Genomic DNA, 23,087 nt, shown 5'->3' on the forward strand with positions numbered 1-23,087 from the left:
TGAATTATTGATGAATATTTGTCTTTCCTTTTGGCTAACTTCTCCATAAGTTTGGACCTTCTAATCTTCCAATTCCGTCCTTGAATTGAAAAGTGCTCATTTTCACATGTTGTAGTCCCTTTCACATTATCGTCAATTTCTAAAGGAATAATAAAATATCAGATTAACTATAATATTTAATGTAGATGTTGTAATGATATCATATGGAGTATATTGATAAGCATATTTCATTTGACAAAAGGAGTTTATTAATTTTGACACGTTTAGGTTGTTGATAAAATTTGTATCTGCCTAAGGATGTATCCGTTTTAGGTAAACTTTATTATTATACCTAAGCAATTCATTGTTTACAAAACCTTTTTCCAAGTTGAACAAAACAGATACGGAGCACATCTTATAATAAACTTATATCAATTGAGAGTTTACAGTGCAACTGATTGTTTGTAGGTGAAATAGTCATTTATATTGTCAGACTTATATATTTTAGTCAGATCATTTCCTTTTCTTTCTAATGCGAGAGACAAATCAATGACATGTCGATGAAATGGTAATAATGTAAGGGTATATGTACAAACTTCATAAATTACATGTAAATAAGGCAAAATATAGAAGATTTTACTACAATAGAGCTATAACAAAGTAGATTGTCAACAAAGGTGTAGGTCAAATTTCAAAACTTAATATTGCCCCATAATCCAAGAAGGTTTTTCCTAATAGTATTAGTATGTAGTAGTTGCCACACTTGTTTTGCGACTAGCTAATTAATAACTCTGTATTTTTTTTCCTTGTTTTGGAATTTTGTCACTCATTTTCAACCCAAAAAAAAAAAAAAAAAAAAAAAAAAAAAAAAAAAAAAAAAAAAAAAACATGTTATAAATACACAAAAGTTAGTTGATTTCAATTCCTATGAAAATGCGATTGATGAGCTAACACAAGACAAAGTATTTCACGATATACTGTGAGGAAGTAAGTAATACTTCATGTGTGATCTTGTTAGATTCATTTCAATAATATGTACTCAATTAAAATTCAATTGTTAGTAATTTTTTACAATAATATTATTAAAGATATTTTTATTGAACTTTTACACTAACAAATCGTAATAAAGGAAATGTGTCAATTAATTTGAAACGGAGAAAGTATGAAGTAAAACGAATTATTATTTACATCTTTTTAATTTAACATGTTAACCAATACCGTAGTAACTCCTATGAAATATTACAAACTATTACTTGTTCTTGTTTGAAACTTTCTAGTTGATCTTTGACATTAGATAAATCTAATCTTAGAATATTTTATACTTTGTACAAATTATCTCTTTATCCAATAGGAAGCTACGTATAAATTCATTTACTACGTGAGTGTAATAAAATATGGAGTAATAGTAATTTTTTTTTTTTTTATGGAATAAACTAAGAAAATATCTCATGAATTTAAATGGCTTTAATGTTGCGACGGAGTACTGGCTAGTAACCAAATGGTGAAATTTGATTGGTTGTTATAGATCTCTTTGATTTTTGTGTACCCTACTTTCACGCTTGATGTCCCCTTTTCCATCAACTTACGTAAAATAACGACAAGTGTACAATTTTTACCGCACTGTACTTAAGACAAAAAACTATGTTCCGTACAGTTTTACCGACCCCATGCTACGTGGCATTAAAGTAAATAAGATTCACTTTTTGTCAATTCCACTGACAAAAGTACTAAAGTAGTGCGACAAGAATATATTTTTCGGTGCAAATTATGTTATCAGAAATTCTGGTTAATTCTGTAATGCTAAATTTTAAAATTCTATTCTCTCCGTCTCAAAAAGAACGATCCATTTGGGTTGATTACGCGGGTATTAAGGAAGTTAAGTAAAAAGAAGTAAAAGTATATTGGAAAGATAAATTTACATGGGGTTTGTAAAAAAATAGAGAGAGAAAGTAATAAAATAACATGGAAAATCAAATTTTTATATGGGGAAACTAATTTGAACAAACATTGTAGCAAATTGGTGGGTGTTTTAATGCAAATGGGTCATTCTTTTTGGGACAAAATTTTGGCCAAATGGATCGTTCTTTCTGGGACAGAGGGAGTAATTAGATAAAAGGTTCAATGTATAAGTACATGTAATAGATTAGAAAAAATGCTTAATTATGTAAAAGTTACTTTTTTTTTTTTTTTTTTTTTTTTGAAAACAATGTAAAAGTTACTTAGTACTCCGTATATCTTTAATACTAATAAAATAAAGGTAGTGCTAGGTATAATAAGAAAAAGTCATAAAAGTGCAAGAGAATAAGGTTATATGGACTAATGTATCTTGCTAGAAGAAATAATCATTATCATGGGTATTTAAAACTGGGTATAGTAAAAAGTTACAACTAATCTAGCATGTGTCGATTACATATTTGTCATTAGCACTTTAGCAGTGTATTAATTATGTTTGTGGTCATTTAGCAATGACATATTCACACCTTCTATAAACACATCGATTGGTTGAGTTTATAAAAAGATACTTTGTACACCTTAACTCTTTTGATATTCTAATCATATTTATTAAAAATACTCAGATAATTGATTGACTCGCACAATTAAAGAAGAGGAAATAATCAAACTAGAGTGACATATATCATTTTTATTTGTTTGAAGAAATATAGCATTATAATACATTATCATAAATTATTGGGTTTTGTTACAATCCTTTGACTTGTAAAAGATGAAAGAAAGTTGTTACTTGTTAGGGCATATTCTCTTTAGCTTAACTTCAGTTCTGTTCAATTTAGTTTCTAATTTCCTCCTCTCACAAAATATTCAGTTCAGTTCCTAATTTCCTCCTCTCATGAAATATTCAGTTCAGTTTAGCTCATTTCAGTAAATCAGAACAAGCCCTTAGTTGGTTCAAAAAGACAATTTATCCACAACACTAACATATATCAAAGTTAAGTATTAAGATGTGCTCACTCTGTTCCTATTTGTTTAATTTGCCTCATATTCCATTTTAGAATGTCTATTTAAAAAAGCCATTTTTCCTAATATAGAGACATGCTCCCACCATAAACCCATTTGCATACACTCATAAAAGTAAAAATGATAAATACACCCTTATCCACTTACAATCTTTTGATTTTTTTTTTTGGGAAAATTCTCAACGGTGACCCCCAACTTCTACTACGCACACATGGTGGCCCTCTTGAAAATAGATTATACAAAATGACCTTATCTAAGAATTTTATCCCATTTATAACCTTATTTCATGATACAGTTAAAAAAAATTTACTATGGTTAGTGTTTTTTTTTTTTTCACCCACACCACCACCTCCACCTCCACCAGCTGACCACCATCTTCCCATACGGGCCATACCCTTCACTGCCGATGCTCTGGCTTCCCCTCCGCTGGTGCGTGACTCTAACCAGCCCCACCTCGACCACTACCCACCTTGAACCCCAAACCTCGTCCACGAAGCCATGACCTTCTCTCTCACCTCTTACTGTTCTTCTCCCACCACCAACCCAGCCGGCCCCACCACCAGTCCACCACACCTCTTCCATCTCCATCTCTGACCTCTTGAACTCAAGGTGCTGGCAATGAAGGTTATATGTGAGATAGAATTTTTAAACAGGGTCATTGAAGGAGTTATGTCTTCGTCGTGTGCAATTAATTACTAGATATATAATTGGATCAAATTATGGAGATAATTAAGTCCGGACATTTGGGTCGTCGTTTTGCCATAGCTAGAGGTACTTACGATCTTTGGGCTAGTAAAATAGTCCAAAGCCCAATTAGACAGATCCTATAAGGTCACACAAAGGGGCTAGATCGAGCATTAGAGGACGAGGCCCATCATGGGCCTCATCACTCTAGGTGGCCGGCCATGTAGGGGATTAAGAGGGCTTTTGGGCTTCGTGCCCTAGTCTAATTATAATGAGATTATAAATAGACTAGGTGCGTTGGTTTGCGTGGAAGAAATTAACTGATCATTTGATCAAACCCTAATTAGCAAACACGAAACCCAACCCCTCTCAAAGTCCTCTCTCTCGCAGTTCTCTCCTCCTCCCTAGCGCCGGTGGTGTCTCGTGGTGGTGGTGGTTCGTGCGGTGGTCGGTTGTCCGAAAAGGTGGTGATTGCGGTTTTCCTCAATCACTCGACCAATCTAGTATTGGTGGACGGCTTGTTCGAATCTCGTGAACTAAGTAGAGGAGCAACACTTGGGCTCTATTCTCTCCCTGATTTGCCTGTCGAATAGCTATGTGGAATTCACGCTTCAAAGGTATGATTATGTGTCTTGTGTGTTATGCATATGATTTTTGGGATTAGGTGCTTGATTGAATATGATTCATATTATTTCCGCTGCGTAATACCTATAAACTCCTACAGTCATTTCATATAATCTATTTTCAAGATGGTCACCATGTGTGCGTAGCAGAAGTTGGGGGTCACTAGACCATTCTTTTTTTTAAAAAAAAATAAAATAAATCACAGTTAATTTCTATGGCAAACAAATAGGGATAGAAGGAGTATATATATGTATTCTTAAACCAATTGAAATTCACATCTATAACTAATACTTTTAAAAAAATGTTCCACTGATATAATCCTTATCCTAAATAATTCGATGACACATATCACTTAATATGTAAAATTTTCCTGCCTAAATACATATTTTGATGATTTTTTTTTTTATTTTTTTTTAGCTTTTATATATATTTATTTTGGAAAAACTTTATAGATGTGATTTAAACTTTATACTATAAATAATAGCCATAACTTTTTAAAAAACTTTACTCTGTTTATGCTCAATTTAAACACTTTAGAAGCTTCTACAGTGTGATTTAATATTTGTTGAAATTATAAACACAACACTACAACACAATGGCGAATCTTGGGCTAAATAGTGTTGGGAACCACTAACCTTTTACTCTAAAATAAGAATACTTAACTACTATGTTAAAATTTTTTATTATATACATTTATTAGACATCATATTACTTCGTATAACCAATAACAACTCAGAAAAGCTTGGCATGTGTCAACCGGCATAACCATGATCCGCCCTGACAACACTGATAGAATCTCAATATGTATTGATGTATATATGCATTCTTTATGGAGGCATGCATGAATTATATGTAAGATGTTAAAACAAAACATACTGTATTAAACATCCATTTTCAATTTTTACATTAATATTAATTTTAATGTATTTGATGCTTATCCTTAGGGTTGCATGCATGTATCATAATCATTTTTAAAAAGAAACAAATTTTTTTTTTTTTTAAAGAAAAAAAAGAAGTATACAATAATTAACTTGTTTATTAAAGGCTTCAATTAGATAAAATGATAAGTCACGCAATGGTATATTATTGGCATATTGGTAATTTGGTATAGCCTTAAGGCCCTTAAATCACTACACTCACAAACTCCAAGGTCAACTTAGACCAATAAGGATGCTATATTAATTTTGTGAGTCCCCAATCCATGTGACGATAATTAAGCTAGCTTTGGACCAACTTTAGCTTACTGGCTTTCCATTTGACCAATTGAAAATTAATTAAATTAGAAAATGTTAGAGTAGTTATGATACATAATCAATTTGAAAATAGAGAAAAAAGATACTCCTATAAATCACATACTGTAATTAATATTGGATCGGAAAATACATTGAGTATGTTCTTTTTTTTTGTTTTTGTTTTTGGGAGTACGTAAAGGTATAGAGCTACAAGGTTTATTATATTGTACAGTAGATTTTATCTTAATTACTCCGTATATTGTAGATCAAATTCATGCAATTAAGATAATACCAACTATCTTAGGTAATAATAAAGGTCTAAATTATAAATTTAAACTTAACAACTTTTTAGTTCTTTTCGAGGGAACTAAACTTTTAGTTGCACATCCTTTTCAAGTGTTTACATCATGAAAATCACAATATGCATGTACTTTTTTAACCTCAAAATACTTTATGCACAATATTATGATGAATAAAAACTATATATATCAATATGATAAAGAAAGCTTAATGAAGAAGTACTACTGCTACTCCTACTCCTACGTACTGTTATGTCCTAATACTCCTAAACAATAAACTTTTTATAAAGTAAAAAAAAAAAAAAAAAAAGTAGATTTCGAGATGATCTAATTAGCTAGATTCCACATGACTATATTTTTCCTAATGGATAAATCACAAAATATGGTCAAAAAATATTAAGTGAATAGTATAAATTTAAAGTCCTTATGGTGCAATAAAAGAAAAACAGAGGAAGTAAACATATATATATTATTCATATACATGTTCCAATTATTAAAATTTGAAAGTCATTCTCTCACATATAGGATTAGATCGAGTTGAGATAAAGAGTTTAATTCTTATCCACTAATTATGAATACGATTTATGAATACATATACATAACAAAAAAATGAACTCGATCTAAACTTTTATGCATAAATTAAATTACATCACAAGATTCACTATATGTACTTTAACCTCAATATACTCAATCCAAATAAATATATAACTACAAACTATACCAATATGTAAGATCAGAAAACTAAATAAAAAAGTATACATTAATTAAACTTGAGGTCGAGAGTTTGATCCTTATCCGTATGTATACTCTTCATTAATAAGTGTAAGTTTCGATACATGTAATTATTTTAAACAACAATATTGTACGTATACATAATCTTACCTCGCCGTGTAACGATCACATATCAACAATAATAAAAAAGAAATTAAATTGATCTATCCTTAACAAAAACTTGTTTTACCCTCATTATTAGCTCTAGCTGGTGGGATCTCAAAATGCCATAATCTTCCTACAGCTCCAACTCTATACTTAGCACACAAAAATTCCTCTGCAAACTTTTTCTCCACTGGTCTATCAACATCATGCAAGAACACGTGTGTATTCCCTGGCCGCTTACGGTCACGCGCCATCACGGCTGCTGAGAATATCGCCGCCATCCTCCCTGGATGTTCCGGTGAGTACCCCCTTGGGGCGTCGACCATGATCACGTCCCACTCTCGCAAATACACATCATCGGGTAGATTTTCTAAGGCCAAAAGGCAGTTTTGGTTACCCTTTAAGAAAGCCCTAGAGTATTGACAATCGGGATTCTTTTTGTATGTTTTTAGTATTTGATCCGCGTCTCTAAGTTGTGTTCTGTATGGCACCGTTTTTGCATTCAAAAACGGTGCATCTTTTAGAACAGTGGTGACCCATTCAGGGGATTCCTCTAAAAAGAGGGTGGTCCCATTTGGGTTGAGTCCGGCCCACATCAGGGAATCATAACCTAACCCGTATATTAAAAAGTTACACGGACTTAAAGATTGGAGTACGTTAAATGACTCTGTAACCTCCTCCAGGGTTTGTTGTGGGATTATCTTTGAGGTTGCATAGTGAAGGATGGCCCTTCCTTGGACTGGCATGGAGGTGAGCGAATACTGATTAGATGACCATCGGCTCGTGAAAGCCGACATTAAGAGTGCACCCGAGATGAACCCCAAGAACACACCAATGGCGATGAACCGTGCCCGGTCAGACTGGCTGGATTTGTTACCCTTCATATTTTGTTTAGTTATTAGTATTTGATGTTGTTGTCTAGAGTATTGTAGTAAGGTGTTATATATAGTACTAGTACTAGAGGACTTAAACAATATTGTTAATGCTAATGCATAGGTTTTAGAAAGGTGGTACCTTTTTTAAGATTGTAAGCAATAGAAAATTTGGGAAGTAAGGAAAGTGATCAGATTGCAGTATTGCACGTTGAATATCAGGTTAAAAAGGTAATATCACATTTCTTGGGGGTTTCTTTGCGTAATACGTAGTGAGATGAAGGAAAAGGGCAGTGAGGTTTCTTTGCATATTATGTATCACAAATTCTTGCATGTGGCTGGTCAGTGGCTAGTCATAATAGGGGTTACTCGGTAAGTGTTACACGGATTATTACTTCGCATGTGTTATAGAGGTTACTCGGTCAGTATATAAAAATTACTCGGTCAGTATTATTGGGGTTACTTTGTTATTTTACGACCGGCCACATGGTGTATATGGCCAGCCGCAGACAAGACGGACCGTGTATGTATATATTTTTTTGGGTGAAGAATAAAATTAAGTAGATCTTAGCTTGTTTGTCGCATAAGGTTTTGCACAAGGTTTTAAGGCAAATTCGATAGATAATAAATTTATTATTACTCGATCTCTCAATGGATTAAATAAATTAAAAATTAATAAATAGTACATCAATATTCTAAACTACAGTATAATGTATACATGAAATAAACAATTAGTCAAGTGATATGATAAATGTAAAATGAATAGATTGAGAGCTTAAAATCTATATATTCTTCACGGCAACACGGCTATCTATCGATCTTCTTTCAAACTAGATTGATTTCTAACATTGTTATACTTTGAAGGGAGATGTTGAAGCCTGTGCATATGATCAACCCTCTTTGTTAATTAATGGTTACAACAATATTAATTATATAATGATAGCCTTATCCAATCAATAAATCATTTCGTGTATTTAATATCTTTGTAATGACGGAGTAACAATTATAAGCTTGTAGACGACTTTTCTAAAACAATAATGTATTAGTGACCAATTATACAATAAAATCATAGCTTGTAGACTTAGCTTTTCTCTAAACAACAATATAACGTTAGCTAGACATAATTATTTTAATAATGATGATTTATATGAGAAAGAGAATGGTGAAATTAATAAGATGCTCCATATACATGAAATCATTAATACACATTAACGATATAAATAATAATACTTACTCCGTATCAAAGATATTTATTTAGTTATTTACTGAACATATATAATATCCTAATGTAATAAAGATAATAAGATATGATATCAAGAATAATGATACCGTGTTAAATTTATCTCAAATATCCACCCCTCCAATTAGGTGATGAGCTAGTGATGACAACTTGTATATAATACTCGTTAGTTGTATTGTAAATCTGAGTTAGACACGTACTAGATGTTGATGAACTTTCAAAATGTGCACAAATGGAGTAATAACAAAGATGTACTTGTATATTCATCAAAATGCAAAATCAATGAGTAAAACCAAAAAGAAAAAAAAAAGAAAAGAAAGGGAACAACAACAACAATAATACATAATTATATTATATATAGCTGTTGGTCCAAGTGATTACATATATGAAAAAAAATATATATAATTTCAGTATATTTAATTTTTAATAATAATAATGTATAATACGGGGTTAACAAAAATTATTGATACTACCGCCGTTATTATCATTTGTAACCGGTGGAATTTCAAAATGCCACAACCTTCCAACACTACCAACTTTATACTTCATGCACAAAAACTCTTTTGCAAACGTTTCCTCAACTTTTCTGTTAACATCATGTAAGAAAACATGTGTATTACCTACCCCTTTCCTCTCACGCGCCATCACGGCTGCCGAGAATATCGCCGCCATCCTCCCCGGGTGTTCCGGGGAATACCCCCTAGGCGCGTCGATCATGATCACGTCCCACTCCCTTTCATACACTTCTCCTGGTAGGTTATCCAAGGCTAGCTTACAATGCCGGTTCCCCTTCAAGAAGGCCCTCTCGGGCCGGCAATCGGGCTCCTCCCGGTACGTTTCGAGTAGCTTATCGGCTTCTTGGAGCCTCGTCTTATACGACACCGTTATGGCGTTTAAAAATGGCGCGCCTTTTAAAACGGAGGTGACCCATTCCGGGGACTCTTCTAAGAAAAGGGTGGTCCCATTCGGGTTAAGTGCGGCCCACATGAGGGAGTCATGGCCCAACCCGAATACTAGGAAGTTGCATGATCCTAGGGTTTGGAGTACGTTATATGACTCCGTAACCTCCTTTAGGGACTGTTGTGGAACCACCTTGGAAGTTGCGTAGTGAAGGATCGCCTTCAGTTGCACTGGTGTGGCGGTGGACATAGAGGAGAAGGAATATCGATAAGATGACCATCTGCCTACGGATCCTCCAAAAGCCGACATCAGTAGTGCACCCGCTACAAACCCGAACAATGTGCCTAGGGCGAGAAGCCGTGTTCTATCGGTACCAAGATAATTGGTACCTCTCTTGTGACTCCTCATCATGTTTGAAGTTTGGTGTATAAATAACTTGGTGTTTTAGACTCTTTTATACTTCCTTCGATTGTAAGGCTTTATATATATATTCTACTATACAAGAATAGGAGGATGGATATAGACAAGTAGTAATTGACAATATTGCTAATGTTTATTATTATATACTAAACCATGAAATGATTGAATCGGGTGTCACGTTGGAGCACGTCTTTAGGTGATTTTTATAATAAGTTTCAATGTGTAATAAAATGTTGACAAGTGCTAGTGATGAATTAGATTAGCAAATAAATAATTATTGTACAAGTTTATTTGTTTTGAAGAACAAACTTGTACAAATTTTGTCGCTTTAATTGGTGATTTATAAAATTAAATGCATTATATTATAGTTGAAGTGGGACCAATACGTAAGAGACGTGGAGTTGTGTGAGGAGCTTAAGATTCGAGAGAGTTAATTATCTTATAATTAATTACTCTGATTTTTTAATTGGACAATAAAAGAATATTTCATTGAAGGAAAAAAAAAATAAAATACTATCTTAATATTCAAATATAGGAAGAGGTGGGTTTATGTCGATAAATGTGTTTTGACTTACATAGTTGATAGTTGTAAGGTTTATGTCCCCATCTTTATATTAAAAAAGTCTAGTTGGTTTATTTAAAATTCATATGGAGTACAATAGAAAAGAGAAAGGGTTATACTTTGGAAATTGTCAAAGGAAAAGACAAGAAAGATGAAATGATAGAGATATTGAAATTTTAAAAAGTTGAAAGAAATTGCAAGATTTCAAACTTTTAATTAGGGAGGAATATATGATAATGAACTCAGTCTAATTTGTTAGAGAGCTAATTCGTATATTTATGAGCTCATACTTAAGCTTGATGGAAAGAGCATTGTGATCCTCTTACTACATTTACATTACAATAATATTGGTATTATGTAAAATCTATGAGGATCGTCGTATGAGTATGAGTTTAATAAATGAAACGAGACAAGTTTAAAGAGCAATTACTTGGTTATAATGTTCAAACTCAAATTGAGGGTTTGTTCACTTTAACTTAATTTCAGTTCAGTACAATTCAATTCAGCTCCAATCAGTTCAGTTTCTACTTTTCTTCTCTCATAAAATATTCATTTTAGCTCTATTCAGTTTAGTTCAGTAAATGTGAACAGGCTTTGAGTGTATCATTAGCTACACATGTGATTTATTACCGTCAAAATAGCTGAGACTAAACTCAAATTCAAATTTAATAAAGACAAGGCGAGTCTAACTATCCCAATATATTCAAGCATGATGGTAAGGCCACGACACAACTAGTTGTTTTAGATGTCCGTGACAAACTCTTATGAGTTATACCCAAGCATGTAGGTTTTTTTTTTTTTTTTTTTTTTTTTTTTTTTTTTTTTTTTTTTTTTTGTGGGGAGGGGGTAAGGGTGGTGTTGTGTTCATGTGTTGTACTATTGTGTGTATTACTTGTATTTTTTTTTTTTTTCTTGTGTAATGTGTAGATTTGTTTTAAAGTTTGACATAGCCTAGGATTTTGCATGCCATCGTTTAGGGCCGCCAAATATGGCTGCTTTAATTTGCTGTAGTTCATTGTTTTAGTTGTTGATGGACTTCTACTGCTTCACGATTGGCTAGATTAGACTTTGGGCTTGTGGAAAATATTTTGGGCCAAATGTTGGCTACTTGTTAGTGTATACTGATCTTGACCGGAACGATTAAATCTTACGGAGTAGAAAATATTAACAATTTTTTCTTCTGTTCTTTTAATTGACACATTTTGACTTTTGACAATATTTACAAATTTTACTTTAACTACTTTTATGATTTATAGTTATGAACTTATGATTAAATATATCAATATGAGATCTAGTTAGAATTGTGTCATTTTAAAATTTAATACTCCGTAGTATAAACTTTTTATAATTTTTACATTATTGATTATTAAAATTGTGAATAGGATTGCAATTCCATCAATATGTTTAGAGGATCATTAATTTAGGTATGAAAGTAATTAGAAAAAATTTGACAACCTGAAAGACAAAAGGTTGACTTTAAGTGTTCAAAATAAAGCCGGAATTTCAGGTTTTTGATCAAGACAAAACTCATAACAGATCAAATTCAAACCTAATTAAGACGAGATGAGCCAAAATATTCCATTTTCGAGCACGTCTAGGTTATATTGTGTATGTGTGTATATGTTGGTTCTCGTTATCATATTTGAGGAATGATATTCCTGGGTGATTCTTTTGAGTTGTGAATCTTTTGATACTCCCTATGTGTTGTGTGTCCGCTTTAATTTGATGAAGTTCATAGTCTTATTTGTTGATTGATTAGAATTTGGGCTTGTAAAACATATTTTGGGCCTTATGTTGGCTACTTGTTAACCGTCAGTCGTATATGCAAAAGTAAATTAGTGGATCAAAAGTTAACCCGAACTGAAATTGATCATGACCAACCCAGTTGAATCTAAGAAATTGGTAACTCAGAACCAACTATTTCAATTCAAAATCAACTTGGCACTTCACTAACCAGAGATTTTATGATCTAAACCAGGCACAACCCACAAATTAACCCGCACCCGACCCAAGCAAGTATATACAGAGTAATTGATTGAGTGGATGTGAGATTCAATTTCAAAAGGGTACTCTCTCCGTCCCAAAAAATTAATACGTTTGATTATTTTTTCCCCACTATTTATATATTTATTTTGATTATAGTTTTTTAATATATAATTGTGTAAAATTTAGGTCAAACTATTACACTGAAATGTGAGCAGAGTTTGACCGTATTTGTTATTATGAAACAGAGGGTGTAAATAAACTTGTCGTAGAGTAATCCTAAAATATCAAAATGAGATAGATACTTTAAGGCGGGTTAGTAAAAAACAAAAAGGGTATATATTACTCACTAAACTAATACAACAACCTCCCATCTTCCCCGCTTCTCATCTAATGATAACCATACATACAAAACATAAGACTCATTTATTATCTTACACAAGCTGAATTAATTTACAATCAACAACTAAGAATTGATGACTAATAAATCTGAAAAATGCATGTGGAAATAGACATATCAAGCAACTGGCATTACACTTTTTTCTATTTTATTATTTTATGAAATACTATCATAAATTCATAATGGTAAGATGTGTATATATCAACTAGCCGTAGATAGGTATAATTGAATTGAAATTGAAGTTTGAAGTTGGCAAGGTACCTTATTTATTAAGGCTTGTCTTAACTCTCAACTTATATATATCCTCAACTACTTCCCCTACATCCTGCCCTCAACATTTATGAAAGTCCCCCTATTATACATTCATGCCAACTGTTACTCGGTACCCACGTCATGTGCACTCCGAGGGAAGCTCTCTCAACAAATGTTGATGCATTTTCACATTTTGTATACGAGTAGCTTAGATTGTATTGAACTAAGGGCATGTTCTCTACAACTTAAAAGTTTAGTTTAGTAAATCAGAACAGTAACTAATATTATTGTAGAAATATGTACGACTAGAACATTTTTTTTGGATTAAAAGAAAACTAAAACAATGACTTAAAATTAGTTCTCGTAACATATTTTGATTCAGAGTTTGCTAGGAAGAAATAATTTTCCCTCAAAAAAAAAAAAAAAAAAAAACATTCACAAAACATAAACTAGTTGAGTTCTTTAAATTAGAAGTACGCTAGCTAGTTATAAATGCACAAAGTGCAAAACATATCGTTGGGGATATACTCGATGGTCTCGATCATACTACATCTCCAATAGTACATTTGACTTAGTCAACAACGTCTAGAATAGTTGAAAACTTAAATACACTTTCGTAGTAAAAGATGCAAACAAAGCTCAACAACGAACAAATTATAAGACTATAAGAGTAACACCAAAATATCTCAAAACTGTGTGTTTTGTTAACAATTAAGGATTAACCAATGGAGTACACCTAAAATTTTAAGAGTAATAACGACATAAGTATAATGATAAATCACCATCATTGGACTAAACACACAACTCACATTAAATAAGAGTTTATTGATTGCATAAAAACTCAGTACTTCTTGTAGTATTTTATCTTACTAGTTGTGCCATCGCGCGCGATAGCCCAATAAACTAATATTAAGTGTCGGTAATATAGTAGTGTAAGTGAATGTGTAATAATACTTATTGTTGTATTTATCGTTAAGGAGTAGAAACAATTGTTATTGTTTTGTAAAATAATTATAATTTAACGTTTGTGAACAATGTAAGAATAATTAAGCATTTTGTAATTAAGTATAGAAATATTATTCATATTGTGACTATTGCCTATAAGTATATATATTAATATTTTATAATATTAGCTCACCTTTTTAAAAATTACTCTCATGCCTAAATAATTTGCCCGCCCTTCAAAAATCGTATACATCATCGATGAAGGCTGCATCTTGTACATCATATTCTTTGTGGAAATAAAAGCAACTTTTGATTAATTATAAAAAGCACTATCCATTGTTACACATCACAATTCATCTTGCTTAATTAATTAGTTCAGATTTCACATCTAAGATCGAGCAACATTCGTATGGTCGGTATCCTTCACTGGCTTCAAATCCTCGACTAACATGATTATCAACCTGCAGTATCAAATAAAATAAGAAAATAAACACCACCACTTTCCTACCAAACATATTGAAAATTTTGTATTCAATGAAAATAAACTCATTACCATGTATGTATAGGTTAGTAAGAAAAGCAGAATATAGGAAAACTCAAACAGGAGAACAAGAAAGAGATACACAAAATACAACAACCATATCCTTTACAAGCAAATCCTACAAGGCACATGTGATATATACAATACCCACAATTGATTTTACAACAGAAATTTTACATACATGATAATCACTCCACAATGTGTGAAAACATTCAACTATAATATGATTAATAAACAAGCAATTCAACAAAAACGGAAAGGGGAAAAACATTCAATAATGTTGAAGTAATCTATAAAAGGGAAAATTAATTTGTCTTAGATAATAAGTATATCAAATTTTAAGGGTATGGTATTAATTGTATAGAGTAGCAAGAAGAGTTGTAAAGCTCAAGTAAATGAATACTGTACTAATTAGAGTAAAATTATACTAAACAGTTTTTCATCTTTGTTCCTTCCTTCAAACCCATAGCAATTTACCATCTATATTTCATATACCATTTTCTTCCTATTTCCTTCATAGCATCTAAGTCTCAACAATTTAACACTTAGAGTGGTCTCTTAAATTATTTCTCACCTCTCTTTCTATCTCTCTCTCCCCCTTTTTTTAATGCCTTTGAACATTATAGGTCAAACTTGTTCTCATATCACTCATTCATTCCTTTATAAGCCCATGCCCCCATACTCTTTCTCTTAGTCTCTATCTTTCTTTTTCATTTTATCCCTATTCTATTCTATATTAAAGACATTGAAAATTATAGGTTACACTTGCTCCCTTTTTCCCCGAACCCTCCCACCTCTTTCTCCCAACCCCCTTAATTTTTCTCAGATTTTTTCTATTTTTCTATATGCCTTTTTCTTCGGCCTCTCTATCTATTTCTCTCATGGGCCTTCTCTCTTTCTCTTCCCAACATATCTCTATCTCTCTCTCCTAGCCCCACTTTCCCTTATTGTTCTATTTCTCTCTCTTTTGACCCTTATTGCTCTCTCCTGGCCCTCTTCCTTATTCTCTCTTTAAATCACTCGCTCTTTGTCCCAACTCCTCTTTCTTGCTATCTCTCTCTTCTTTTGGCTCCTCACTCCCGGGCCCTTTTTCTCACCCTCTATCTCTCTCCCTACCCCTTTTTTCTCTCTCTCTCTCCTGACCCCCTCTCTTCTCTCGGTGTACCCTCTCCTCTTCTCTCCTAGCCTGGCCTTTATTCCTGTTTTTTCCTCTGTCTCTCTCCCTTTTTCCACCTCTCCCACTCCCCCCTCTCTATCTCTTTATATCTCCTTTCTATCTTCCACTCCCCCGCCCCCCTTTTACCTTATAGTTGAATCTTTTGTTATGAATATATTTTCTAGTAAAATCTAAATTACAAACAAACAAAATATTTTTCAACAAAGTAGAGAAAATGCTCACCTTAAAACACACAATCAGCCTCTTACTCCTCAATCCAGTCAAAATATTAGCTTATCAAACTTACAAACCTTATAAACCATGAAAAATTATCAACAAATCATCACAGCCGGATCCAATATTCTCAAACCCAGAAAATTCTAATCAATTTTAATCTAAAATTCAATCCAAATGGTTACCTCAAACATCAGACAAACCCCACTTAATAAATCAACTTAAATAAACCAACTCGAATAAGATCAAGCAATTGGATCATCAAATTAATGAGGCATTGAAGATACACCCAAAGAACAAAATCTATGGAAAATCAAAGGGTTTTTTCCCCATAAATTAGCTTGGTAGAAAGGTATACTAAACAGCGTCCCTTAGTACTGTTTTTTTGGTCCAATATTTGTTCAATTTACTATTCCACTCTATGACTCTATCTCAGCCATTGTCGATGGTGTACAGCTTCAATATGCATATTTTTCATGTCTAATTTGAGTTATATTATGTCAATTTTCTAATCATTACCAATAGAAAGTGAGCTTCATTAACATCGATTTAAAAAAAAATCGTCAATTAAATTTTAAAAACCAAAGAGCATTTCTCTTTAGCTTGATCACTTAAAAGAAACACCGCAGGAAGCCTAAATGGAAAATCAATTTTTAAAATAGGCACGCTAATTAAAACTATAGCTTTTGGGGTTCATAACCCCAATATTACCTTAAAGCATTTGTAGTCAAAGGGTGGAATAATATAATAACAGAACCATATAAATCAATACTCCTTTTCCTAAACTCTATTTGATTAACAATAAACTGACAAAATGTAAAGGCCTCAGGCTCACCTCTGAAGTAATACCGAGTACCAAAGATGCCACAGCAGCTACCATTAATATAATTAAAGTCAAATCTTGACAAACCTCCCAAAGGAACTGCTAAACCAAGTAAGAAAAATAAGAGGACGGGTCAAGGGTTCCATGACATTAGCTCTAATTGGATTAGATATGCATGGAAGAGAGAACACCATAGGAACCGTCTGTTTTATATTCAGATTTCCATTTTTTTCAAATAATTCACTAAGTAGTCAATTAGTGTGGCAAGACCCTTTTCATTGGCCATAGCTATCATGACAATGCCTAGATTAACTACTAATGCATATTACACTTAACTAATTAACTAATTTGTCCATAACCCCCTTCTTGATTCCGACAGCTTATGCACAACCATTAACCATTAAGCTAAACCCAACAAGATGTCAATTAATAAAGCTCATTTTATTTGGGACAAATTAAACTAAGATAATTAATAATACTTTTTCAGCTAGAGACTAAGGGGGTAATGCTTTTCTTAAAATATGGTGGATAATGCATGTACTGAGCACCCATAATTTGGTGGGGCAATATCAATGACCTTCCCTGATAGATTCCAGATTTTACATGCCAAATTTCCTAATTTCTTGCTTTTTATTTAAGTTATATTTGTGGGAAATTAACAATATTTTGGATTTTTGTTTTATGTGCAAATTTGAATTTTATAGGATTTGAGCATTGTGCGGGAAGTCCCTGGTCATCAGGTTGAATTTTAATTTTTTTTTAAGAGGTTCTAAATTATTTGTAGTGAACATTTAATGTTTAAGAAGATAGCCAAGTGATATAACTAAGTTTACTCAATCGAAAACCCACCAATAGACCCAAGCACCATTCTCCAAGATGATTTTAACAAAATTTTAAAGAGGAAGGTAAAGCAACGAGCCTTTGCATTCAAGACTTTTGGAGCAGCAGGAGATTAATTACCTGTAATGAAAGAGTTACGTTTACAGCATCATAAAGACGCTTCACTTCTAATGGCTCACCAACTATATCTGAAGGATATTTTGATAATAAAAGAGCAGCCTGAAAGGTGGAAAGGTTAGACTCTGAAATACACATTCAAAATAAAATTAATTCTAGCTCAATCATTACTTTCAATCCTTCTGCTGTACAATCTGAAATGGGCCATCCGTGATCCGCAGTAGAGAAAGGCCAAGCCCCTTTAGAGATATGGCGATACCAATAACTAAGAACCCCAGGACAATCTTCCCTAACCTTTAATCGAGAAGAAATTATTAAATGAAGAGAAATACAAATTTGATCAAGGCTCATAAGAAATAATAAGGAGGAAAAAAAAAACACAGCATAGTGAAAGAGTACCTGTGAGTCTTTTATAAAATTATGTGCTTTTTTAAGAGTTAAACCATATTCTTCTCCAAGATTTGTTGTTAAAATGGCTTGAACAATAAAAGACGTATCCCATAGTTGGCTACCATTGTAACCCTGCATTATACAAACAGGAAGTCCTGTGAAAAGGCAGATTATGCGATAACTAAGGTTGACCCGAAAGATAAGTGATATGAAATAAGGTAAAAACAAATGAATGACCTGCATCTTCATGCCATCCTCTGCAACCCAAAGAAAATCAGGAATCCGAGGAAGATGTAGCTTGAAAGCCTCTGAATTTAAACCTTCTACCCAACAACAAAGCATATTTAACACCTGCAAGACATTGTATATTATTTAGGAGGAAGATGTGTAGAAGGCGTGATTATTCAAATATGCATTCTGGTTTCTATAACAACATATATTTAAAGGAAATTAACCAAAAATGTGATATCCATTGGATTTGTTGCCTTAAGTGAGATAAATTTAAATAAAGAACAATAACCATCCTCTTCCACAAATATCAATTAACAAAGCATTTAAAAAATGAACAAAGGAGTATTTGATAGGTAAACTGAGTTTGATCAACACAGCAAATGAAATGCAAGATATGTAATACCACATAATCATATGAAATATCACCTATCATTTATATAATTATATCCAAGTAACACAAGGACAAAAAGTCTTAAGGAAACTCCCTAAACCCTAGCATTGGGAAATTCGGACATTGTATTCTGGACATGAATGAATATAAAAAAAAAAGGGATCCCATAAAATGCACCTCCCACTCATCATAGTTGAAGAACCTCTTTATGACTGGACCATATGAAATGGTCAAACAGGCTTTCCTCCAAAGGTAGATGAACGAGGTTACAACAACTCAGGATGGAGGAATTCCAGCCACGACCAAAGTAAATCACAGGTGACAACCTGGTCGTTAAAAATACGTCGGTTCTACTCTGGCCATACAATCAATAAAGTAGCTATTATTGCATTTCTCCAAACAATCCTCTTTACCTTTTCCCCACAAACCCCACAAAATGGGAATTTAATTTTTCCGTGAGATATACAAGATCCCAACAGCTTTTACATTAGTATTGTATAGTAGTATTAGGCACTGTTCCATTTATTTTGAAGATTATAAACAGGACTTTAGGAATCTTGACCTATTTAGTCCTTGCCTAAGTGGGAATCTCAGCAGTTGTTGTAATTGTAACAACTTTTTCACCAGATTTATGCTTGGCTCAAAAACATAGATCATACAGGCTGCTAGCATACATAGATAACCACTCCAGGTTTAATTGTAGACAATCAACATGTATAACATAGATCATATAGGATGCTTTCTAGCCTATTTAGCTAAGCAGCACAGGAAGAAAGGTAATTTCTATATTTGTTGGTTCTGTTTTAAATGTTGTAGACAAGTAACTTTATGTCAGTTAACTATTATCCTTCCAGGATTCTAAATAAAAACAGCTGAAAAGGATAGTGAAGTTCTCAGTCAAACCTTGTTTACAGGCCCAATGCATATATACCGAGTGTTCTCATCTTCATAGTGTACGTGCTCCATGACAGTAGAAAGGGCCTTTTCTCTCAACTTTTTTCCTGGCCATCGCATCAAAATAGGTTCCGCAACCTTGTGAAGGGATGCCCAAAGTATATCCTGTACTAAGGGGTGGGGATAGTACAGCTCTTCCTGCAGATAACATCAAAAGATTTTGAGTTAGGATGCTAACATACAACTACCTGAAGGAACAAAGTGCACATACAGCAGAAAGATGAAACTACCTCAAGTGACAATCCATGCACACTTCCTTGTCAACTGGCTTGAAATACTCGATCATTAATATCACCTTCCTGCACATAAAAATTAATGAAGTTGTCAAAAGCCTGAATTCACTAAAGGTCAAACCCGAATGCAAAGTGCAAAATTAACAACTGTAGTACAAGGTACACATATATGATTCCTTGTAGTCAAATTAAGCACAAATTGCAAATTTATGATGTCATGCCAGCAACATAAATATTATATGAAATATAAATAACTGTTTGCCCGCAGAAACAAGATTAATAGTCACATTGTGCAAACCCCACTATAGTTAGGGATTCACAATGATTTTAATAAGATAGCTTTATAGCAGTTGCTTTTTCTTTTCCATCTTGTCTCCAAATTGGGTAAATGCTTAAGCATAAGCACATATGGAGTACTTTGTATAAATGAGACATTTTTTCTGGATATCTCAAGAAGATAAATGTGAGCGTCGATTTCAAAGAAATTTGGAATTCAGACAAAGGTACTCTGTAGTATTTTCATCTCAACATTGCACAACTTGCAAGATGCAAATTTCAGTACTTAAAGAGAGAGTCAAAACATAACTTTCTACTGTCAACAAGACAACAACATAATTACGTGCAACAAGTAAAAGATCCCTTGCAGTCCAATCATAAGAGTTACTTGCATAATTAACCAATAAACAAACTCACCATCTCTTCCAACCTCTTATTTACATTTTGCATTTCTTCCACCATTTTTCGAATTTCAGACAGCATAATTTGTTCAGGGATCTTACTTGAGGCCTCTTTTATTTTTTTCTTGTGCCTGAATAGAGAACACACATGGAAGAAAATGTCAATTTCACTTATCGATATAAAGACCAGAAAAAAAGGGGGGGGGGGGGGTTTGTAGGCCCCAACTCATATCTCCTGACATATTCCTTAAAATCAATCAACCAGGTATAACATCCATATCATCCTTACTGATGTAATCAGTCGTCTCCAAAAGAAAAAAACAATTATTATAGCATTTGATCGGTGAGAAAAACAGCCTTGGGTTCTAACTTAAAGCAATATTAATTCGCAAATGCAGCAGTATAGCAGAAAGGCTAGGTAGGAAAACAGGCTAAGAGGTTGTGTTCTTCATTCAAACATGGGAGTTGTGACATTAAAATATTCTCTAAGTATCTGCCCTGTCATCTATTCTACGTAAAGCTAAACTGAAAAGCTCTCAATGTGAAAGAATGTAAACACTCCTTCCCTACACCCCAACGGCCCAACCCCATGGCTCCATTCCCCACACGTTCTTCTATGTGTATCTATGGTCCTAAACAGTCATCTATATCATATTCCATGGATGGCTTCTTTTACTTTCACATACAACCAATGTGACACATCCTCACATCTCAACACTTGTTTTCTTCACCCTCATCACTTGATTATTCTATGAAGTATAAAATATGATAACATCAAAATCTTAGCTTATGCTCCCTTGGTAAACGAATTCAAGGTACCCTTTCACTCAACCTCACATCAAGCATGCAAAAATATTACATGAACGCTAAAAGTGTGTAAGCATTAGGCAACTAACTTCAGGGCAGATGGAAAACATTCACCAAACTACAAAACCAAATGTATACATTTCGAAGAAGAGTGATTCCATAAATGATCAAACCAGCAAAAGTTATACACAAGTCACATAATGTTTAAATTACACAGCTCCAAAAGAAGAACTTATCATAAAGACAATCCGACTAATTCCAACACATTACATCTGAGGTAGAGTATATCTAGTACTCTCAACATTTGGCCGATTGACAAATTATTACAGCATAATTGTTGTCATTCCTAAAGGAACAACTTTGAATCTGCCACATTAGTATCCCACAATCCTAATCCCCCCAACAAAATCTTCTAACACAATATATTAATTAGGGCACAACAAAGAGTTTCCCAAATACTTCACAAAGAACCCAAAATAGAGTAACATCATCATCATTAATTGTCTAATTTAGACATTTAGCTCCTGAATTTCACATTACAACACCCAATTAAACTCTTTCATAAAAATTGTGAAACCAAAATACTCTAATATAGAAATCATACCAAATGTCAACAAAAACCCTAAATTAGAATCAACAATTGAAATTGACAAAGAAAAATAAAAAGGGGAGGAGAGAAAGTACATATTGAAGACGCTGCTCAAGCTGCAATCTGTATAATCGAATGCGACGCTCTTCGTAACCAGAAAGAACCCTAACATAGAACATTGCTTTCTTCCCAAATTCCAATAGCCTCTTCATCACACTCTTTCAATTCTTACAGTTTAAATTTTAATTTAGGAATTTAGGAAGTAATACAAGTAGGAGTTTAGGAAGAAACTACCCTAATATTATGAAAGATTTCATAATTAGGAATTTAGGGTCTCTACAGATTCTGAAAAAAAAATGGAAGGAGGAGAGATGGGTGTAGAATGGCGAGTGAAGAGAGAGAAAATAAAGTGAGAAAGGAGAGATGGAGTGATAGAGAGAAAGACTGGTTCAAAGGAGAGAGAAAGCAAATGGAATAATTTAATGGTGGAGCATAAAAAGGGGAAAAAGCAGGACTAAATGAAGACCAAGAAGACAAAGTGCTGAAATTAAGCATGGAGGGCAATTTCGAAAATAAAAAATAGCTTGAGGGTATAAACGGAAGAACACTATAGATTTTAAATAGTAACACAACTTCTGGTTCTTAAAAGGATAAGGAAAACTAATTGGCGATATTAGAAGATTGGATTCACTAAGTATGTAGCTCAGGCTAGCTACTTAATTAAACTTCGTATGTTAAGTATCTTTCGTGTCATTTTTTATTTTAATGTAGTAGAATAATTATTATCAACTTACACGTGAGTAATTACTTAACAAAATTTAAAACTTAATTGATTAAACTTCGTACATTAGTTATTTTTCATG

General features: G+C 33.1%; 2 pseudogenes; both read right to left on the reverse strand.

The window, feature by feature from the left end:
- Nucleotides 1-6,646: 6,646 nt before the first annotated feature.
- LOC145603025 (arabinogalactan O-methyltransferase 1 pseudogene) lies at nt 6,647-7,551 on the reverse strand (annotated as a pseudogene).
- Nucleotides 7,552-9,199: 1,648 nt separating this feature from the next.
- Nucleotides 9,200-10,119, reverse strand: LOC145602628 (arabinogalactan O-methyltransferase 2 pseudogene; annotated as a pseudogene).
- Between the last annotated feature and the right edge of the window lie 12,968 nt (nt 10,120-23,087).

This window comes from Chenopodium album, chromosome 21 (genome assembly GCF_948465745.1).
Source record: "Chenopodium album chromosome 21, dcCheAlbu1.1, whole genome shotgun sequence".
Classification (NCBI taxonomy): domain Eukaryota; kingdom Viridiplantae; phylum Streptophyta; class Magnoliopsida; order Caryophyllales; family Amaranthaceae; genus Chenopodium; species Chenopodium album.